Consider the following 8,333-nt stretch of genomic DNA (forward strand, 5'->3'; position numbering starts at 1 on the left):
CCTAAATATTTTATGTCGGACTATGGCGCATGCATGTCAATAGCAAGATGTTAGAAAGAGAAATTCCTTCCGTGTGGAAAAATTCTACTGTTTTTATTATATTTAAACCTGACTTAAGATCTGTGGAGAAGTAGAGAAATGCTTTAAGTTTAAAGAATATGAGTCTTATGATAAATTATAACTTATCAGGGACCTTGTTTGAAAGTATTTACTTGGAAAGATCATTTCACAATATTCTTGTAATTCAGAGGAGTCCAATAAGGTCAAAAACGAAATAATGAAAACTCTGCACGTCTGCAGGTTCTCATTTCATTACTACTTAAGGCTCAGGTAGTGTTCTGATAATTTTCTATGATATAGTACCTTTTTGGAGAACATCTATTGAAATGTTTTCAGAAAACAACTTATGTTTGGAAGGCAGTCTTTTAAAAACATTTTTATAAAATCATCGTGTTCAGATTGTGTCTTTTTCTTGAAACAACCTCTAAAGCAACGTGTATTAATACTAACAAAAAAAATTATACCACAGCAGAAATATTACATTTTGAAACAAGAAAACCTACGAATAACAGAAAAAAAATTTACCGCCAATATTATGGATGATAAAACATGTCAAAACTCATTAAAACGAAGGGCTAAAGAGATCAAAGTTGCTCCACAAGCTTGTGATTAATATTGATGTTAGGTTTGATTATCTTTCGGTTTAATCCGAAAGAAAAGACTAACGATTTTGGTTGTCATTCAGTAATTTGATATTATCAAGATGTGATCCCAAAAGTGTTTAGTTTGGATAAGAAGAAAGGGTATATCAGAATGAAATACTCAGGCCCCACCATTGGTCACACTCTTCTTCTGATAATTTTAGGCCAAGAAGTTGATTGCTACTATTGTTATAGGCTTATTGGCATCAGAGGAAGAAAAGTATGCCTTCGAAAACATCAACTCACTAATAGCTATTCGATCTTTTAGTCCTGCTAATTACACACTAAAACGATGAGCACTCACGAATCCAGGTTACTATGCTTACTATTGTATGCATAATGATCTTGAAAAGAAAATCTATAAAAAGGAGGGGGGAAAGCGTATAAAACTGCACTCCTGATGCAATATCCAGATCCAGCAATCATTATATTCCATCGTAGATGCAGCGAGCAAAAAATTTAACAAGCACAAGACATCAAAAAGACCATGACAACAGCTCAATTCCAAATTTTATAGGTGTTTTGACCATTTCTATTTTACTTGACCACAGCGACATCAAATTCCTCATGAAGCAAATCCATGACTAACTCTCATCATGACTAAGAATCACATATGCTCTGACACTCCACCCCAAAAAACAAAAAACTTTCTCCGACCAAAATGTCAGTGGCAATCGAGGCTACTGCCACTGGCAACAGGAAGACGAAAGAAGGAAAACTGGAAGCACAATGCCTACTCCATAACAGCAACAGACGACCTGCAAACTAGATCAATTGTTCGCTTCACCCTATCACATAGACAGGAGCTACATGTTTAATCAGATCCATAAGCAGCATAATCAGAGAAGTGCAAGGACGGAAAAATCAGATTCCGGAGTACCCCACGCACCGGTCTTCTTGACCACAGGTCCTGAGAATTCAACCAGCGATTAATTAGGCATATAAGTTCAAACGACCCTGTGGATAAAGTAGATCACAAAGATGTATTGAAATGAGAAAACAAAGGCCAGACAACAGATGAAGAGCCTGTTTGGATTGGCTAATTTTAGGTGCTTTTAAGCAAAAATAGCTTTCAAGTACTTTTGTAGTGTTTGGGTAAGATTAAAAAAAGGGCTTTACGGCACTTGTTTTTAAGCCAAAATAACAAAAACAAGTTATTCCTAACTTTATAAGCCCATCCAAACAGGCTCTAAGACCTTAAGAAGCGAAGCTGTCATAGCCCAAAACAAAATAAAGGAACCAAAACATGAGAGGAAGATGGTAAATGCAACTACAAGACACAATTCGACAACAAAGGTAAAAACTAGGTGCCTGACCCACTTTCATGTATTGAGCACGAATAGAAGTACAAACTTTTTTTTCCTTCAATTTAACCTAGTGCGCCAGAAGATTCACAAAAGAAAATCATCAATTGTCATACTATGTGACTTCAAAATTATAAAGAATACAAAGCCTGGAAGTATGTATGATTTCATGCCAGCATAATGAAGTGATGATAAACCAAGATACAAACACCCAAACTAAGCTTGACCATCAAGTGTTACATGTTGCCAGGCACCTAATAGATACTCGATAAGATTCATATTTGACACCAGCATGTGTCCTTATCACCAGCTTGAGCGATACTTCAAGAGGTGTCTACAGGTATCAAATGATGGCTAGGAACCAAAAACTAAAGATTAATCTTTTCAGAAAGCATACTTAGCCTTACGTTTAGAGCTTTTTATTTGCAAGTTTTTTGGTGCAAACTGGTTTTTGACTACGTTGCTCGGACTCTTCACTTTTGGTGCCACTTGTGGGATCCATACCCGATCTGATCAACTAATTTTGGGTACTTTACCAAAACCGAGGGAGAAATCCGGGCAGATTCAATGATGAGTTGCTTGGACTCTCCAGAAATGCTGCCGCACCCGTGTCGGATCCTCCAAAAATACACTACTTCTGGAGGATCCGACTCGCACCCATCGATATTTTTGAAGAGTCCGAGTAACATATTATTGTTTACAACAAAAGCTATGGGGAAACTGAAGAAATTGGAATACCTTGAATATAGAAATTTCTATATGAACCCTCTTGATCAATATTTTCTCCTCAAGTTTTCCACATAATATCTCATAATTTAGGTTTTATAACTCTATTTTTAGATATTTGAATTATTTTAGCTGAATCCCCGCACCCGTATCCATACCTGGATCCGTATCCCCGAATCTTAAAATTTAGATCATGAAGGATCCGACCTCTAGATCCGCACCCGCATCGGCCACCCACACCCGAGTCCGAACAACTTAGGTTTTTTAACAGGATTCAGATTCCTTGTTAGACATGAGGAATTTCACAAAATGTAACTACTCATAGACACACTAGCTAGTGCATTATCTAAAACAACTTAAGCTTTTTATCCAAAAACCTTTTCACAAAGCACTAAATTCTTTTCAGTGAGAAAATAAATTGCGTCTTTCAATCAGGCTACAAATCCCCATCAGACAACTCTCTATCTTCTGAAGAAAGGACTATGTTTTCTACCGATAACTGAGAAACACGGCTTTTTTAGCTTTCAAACTTGGATAATGGGCAAGCCCCTCTGCGCTCTCCACTTAAATACTAGACCTGCTCCACCAACCAAGTTTTGAACTCACCATCCCCAGCTGTACTGTCTTTACCATAGAACAAAAGCACTGGGGACTGGACAAAGACCCTAAGTTCATCAGCATATGTAATAAAGTGCAACTCTTCTCCTATTACCGTGGGCCAGCATCATGAATAAACTTACAACTTATCATAAGCAAAAAAGCGAAAAAAGGCTTGGGCTTGGCAACTTCCAAAATGATCCCAACAAAGAACCTCGAACTGCAAAGTAACTTCAATGAAGCTACTTACGAAGAAAATATCAACTGTAAGGGTCTGATATCAGCAACTTGGCGCACTGAACTATCAAAATCCCCACAACAAGATATGCAGCTAGACCAAACAAAGTAAATGTCCTACCCTTTTTTTTTGTAAGTTAAACTCTCTTACTTTTTTAGCACTTAATGTAATAACATGACCAGACTCTACAACTCAATAAGCGCCGTTCGATATAATAGTTATAACTAAAACTGCAGATAAGGAAAAAAAAATAAAAAGATTGTTAACTCAAACAGCTTTCCTATCACTTTGATAATTAGGTAATATCTGCATGCATATCTATTACTATATCTTTTTTTTTAATCAGTAACATGCACAATATCAATACCAATTCACCTTCCTTGAATTAGAGCAGCAATATAATAAATAATTGCTGACAACCTGAACGCTGGATTCTAAGCCATATTCAATGGGTCTAATAATCAAAGGGGTAGCACAGTCTAGACAAACTCCAACCGTACAATTAAATTTTGATCCTTCAAACATGAGGTATATTCCTTCCGCAACGTAAAATGACAATTAAACAGAATCAAGAAGCACAAAGAAGAATGCGTACCACCGCATGGGTTTTTCTCAAACTATTGAGAGATTATAGGAGCTGCAGAGCTGAAGGAGTGCTGCTTGATTTGCTGCCTCAAGATTTTCTCTAATAAGCTGTGGATATGTTCCAGGGGAAAGAGCAGCAAGATTCGCCAAGGAAGCCACCAAATATTGCTTTGGGTGATTCACTTCCTTCAAAGGGTCCTCTTCTTTCTTCCCAGCATTATAAAGATGAACAAAAGTAGCATTATAACCCACGGTCTCCCCAAAGTCTGGAACTTCTGGCTCCTCCGACACTCTCTCTTCCTCCGGTCTAGAGAGAAGAGTAACAATACTGTCAAGCATTTTGCCCCGAACCTTGGAATCCAATAATGTTGAAGATTCACATATTAGTTTAGTTGAAGCAACAGATCCTGTGATTAGCTTGAGGTTAGCTACCCAAAATTGCTCCACAATGGTCTGAAATACATCCTTCTGGACAACATTCATTGAAACCACGAGATTCTGTAACCCATGCTTGACCAAGAAAAAAGACATAAATATCACAAGATTCTTCAGAAACTTCACTGTTCTGCCATGCTGCAGCCGATTAAAAAGTGAAACCCAAATGTAGCCCACAAAAGGTGATATTACATCGTACCCAAGATTTTCAATAACCGTGTTGAGCACATAAAAACCTTGGTCATCTGTGCTGAGAGATGAAATCAGTGTATTGAAAATACCCAGAACATTAGACAGCCTGCCCTGCTGGTTAAGCTCATGGGGTGCCTTCCGAAGGAATGCTTGGAGCAATCGGACAAGAGCTGGAACATTTGCGGACTTTTTCCATGACTCAGGTAAAAGGAGAATCTCAAAAATCTGCACGTAGTGCTGAGGTAAAAGAGGTCTATTCAACTCAACAAGCTGAGCCAACAGCTGAAATGCATAAGGAAAGAATTCGGTCACATCATTAGCTAAGACCATCTGGAGGCTAGGGAAAAGGCTACCTTCAAAAGCAGATATAATAGTAGGATCCCTCTCACAGGCTCTCCTAATAAGAACAGCTACTGATTCAAAGAGATAATGGTTGAAAACGGGTTCTTTGGGTTCTGGCAGACTCTGGTGAGAACATTTGTCAAACCAGTTATGCAAGCAGAAGCAACATCACGAGAAATTTCAGCAGCTCCTAGCACTCGCATAATACACTTCATTATATATTGATTCTCCTCCGATTCTGGCTTCTCCATGGCACTAAAAAGGTTAGTCATCAACACTAGCAAAAAAGGACTAATATCTGCCGCTGTATATCTTGCTCGTGTCCCATCATCTTTGACAAGCAACAGTTTCTCAATGCAATTCGCAGCATAAGAATGAACCACATTTGACTCTGAAGTAAGGAAGCGCACAACATCTGGAAGTAATGCCATAGCAACAGCCTTTGGCAGCTGATTTCTGAACATAGTAAAGAACTTCAATGCACCTGCCTTTTCAACATTGGAAAAGCATTCACATCTCTACTTTGCAACTCTGGTACAATAACTGACCCGAAAAAGTTCTCGACATCTACAAGATCAGTTGATACTGAACTACCACCTGCCTTTTTAGTGGCAAGGGAGACAACACAATAGATAGCGCAATCCTTATATTTCCAATTTGCGTCTGCATTCTGAGAAAACAAACCCAAACAATTTTTGACCTTGTCTTTGTAATGCATGCCAATGCCCTTAAGCAGTTCACATGCAATCCTCCTCCTCGTGCAAGATCACTCCCTTCCATATCCCGTCTAATAAACTCAATATAGTTCATTTCTCGTCCCTCAGCATCACATTGGGAATAACAATACTCTGACAAATCTGTTCCAAAATGTCATCTCTTTCAAACAAAACATGATGAACACTAGTACTAACAGTGGTTAAGAACTTGATTGCAGTAGCAGTAACAAGACGACGCTGATGAAACCACAAGAAGACTCCATACAGCCTCAACAAACCCGCTTAAATACTTTTGAAACAATTCCTCCTCCTTCTCCATATAAAGACCAATATTTTCACACACCGCAGCACGCACGCAAGACCATCATTCCCACTATCCTCAAGCACAGGATACTTCACCGTAAGATACTTCTTAAACTCAATCATCCATATGATCCTCGGGCAACTCGTGAAAATTCAACGAATAAATATCCCACAGCAAAACCTCTTGAGACTCTACATACAACTTAAGCGTCGCAGCATTTGCACCAGACGCGACAGCCTGATCGATCAAACTAACAGTCCGTTTAAACACTTCCAAAAGCGGCTTAGCAAAGTTATCAAGACAGTATTTCAAATCAAGAAGCAACTCATTCGTCTTAAACTTCTTAAACAACGAATTAATCGTTCCCTCAGCGTTAAACTATCGAGAGTCGCAACAACCGCCAACGCCTCACTTAACTGTGACTGTATCTTAGGTGAAGACTTAAGCATAAGTGAAACAATTAAGCCCTTAATGATTGCTTTTTCCGGGTCGGAACATTGGGCTCTCTAGGTGGGGACGGGGCCCAACGGGCTTTTAAATGGTTTTTAAAGTTAACAACGGCAGCATATTGACGGAACATTGCATTTTCAGCTTGACGGCGTCGTTCGGGTAACGGAGAGAGTGTGTTGAGGAATTGTGCGGTTTCAGCGTTCCATTCCATTTTCTAGGGTTTTACGCAAAGAGTATTGTATTGAAAAACGTATAATACGTATAGTAATAGGGTTTTGGGGGATTGAAAAGGAGGAAATGGATATTGAGAAGAGTAGTACCTTTTTGGAGCGATGGATTTGAGATTGTGGCGTGAGAGAGAAATGCAAAAAGTTTGAACGACTGAGTGAAAGGAAGGATTGGAAGGGGATTTGGAAAGGAACTTAAGCTAGCTGTCTGTTAATGGGCCTGGGCTTATATATTTCTACGGGGAAAGGACGCAAATGGCCGGTGGGATGAAACTAATCGGGCAATTCCCTTCTTTTGGGGTGGTCTTTAAATTTTGCCCCTCATATTTGCGGTCTTTAAATTTTGCCCCTTATATTTGTGGTCTTTAAGTTTTTCCCTTAGCTTGGATACCTGAGGCTCTGAGTTCGAACCCCCGCTCAGGCATAAAATAAAAAAATAATTTCGCAAGGCAGGGCTGGAGGGAGTGAATGCCGGATCCGGCATAAAGTCCTTAAGGAAAAACTAAAGTTATGCCGGAGGGGGCATAACTTTTCCTCAAGACATAGTTTAGTTATGCCTTATAGGGCAAAACTTTTCCTTAAGGAACTATGTCTTATTGGGCAGACTTTTAATTAAGGCATAACTAAAAGTATGCCTCATAAAGCAGAACTTTTCCTTAAGGCAAACTTTTAGTTATGCCTTAAGGAAAAGTTCCGCCTTATGGGACATACTTTTAGTTATATATATATATATATGTCTCAAGGCAAAGTCTGCCCCTTCCGGCATAACTTTAGTTTTTCTTTAAGGATTGTATGTCGAATCCGGCATACACTCCCCCCAGCCCGGCCTTGCGAAATCATTTTTTTATTTTATGCCTGAGCGGGGGTTCGAACCCAGAACCTCAGGTATCCAAGCGAAGGGCAAAACTTAAAGAACACACATATGAGGGGCAAAATTTAAAGACCACCCCAAAAGAAGGGCAATCCGTGCAAAAAAATGAAACTAATACTACCCTCTAACCCAATTTTTCCCAAACCCAAATTATATTCACTAAACTAATCCCATCCATTAGCCAAAACTTAAATAAGACAATTTTCAAATAAAAACCCAAACACAAAAATATTTGAGGCGATTTTTATATATAATATGTGTCATTTGTGTATAAAATATGTATCAGTACCTATCTGTAATGTATAGAAACTGTATAAAATATGAATCACTAAGTTATGTATCATTTTTGTATATAATATGTATCATTTGTGCATATAATGTGTATCAGCACAGTGCAACTGCCCTGTATAGAGTAGAAAATTGTATCATTTTTATATATAATATGTATCATTTTTTGTATATAAAGTGTATATATAATTCCAGCATGTGTATATAAACTGTATCGGTCTTGTATAGAAAGTGTACCACACGTATAAAAAATGTATAATAGAAATCGTATCAATATGGTATATAATATGTGTCACTATTGTATACGTAAAAAAAAATATCATATCATTATTGTATAATATGTGTATAATAAATGTA

General features: G+C 38.2%; 1 pseudogene; it reads right to left on the reverse strand.

Moving 5' to 3' along the window:
• Nucleotides 1–1,109: 1,109 nt before the first annotated feature.
• LOC132645425 (exportin-2-like) lies at nt 1,110–7,011 on the reverse strand (annotated as a pseudogene).
• Nucleotides 7,012–8,333: the final 1,322 nt, after the last annotated feature.

This window comes from Lycium barbarum, chromosome 6, assembly GCF_019175385.1.
Source record: "Lycium barbarum isolate Lr01 chromosome 6, ASM1917538v2, whole genome shotgun sequence".
In the NCBI taxonomy this organism is placed as follows: Eukaryota; Viridiplantae; Streptophyta; class Magnoliopsida; order Solanales; family Solanaceae; genus Lycium; species Lycium barbarum.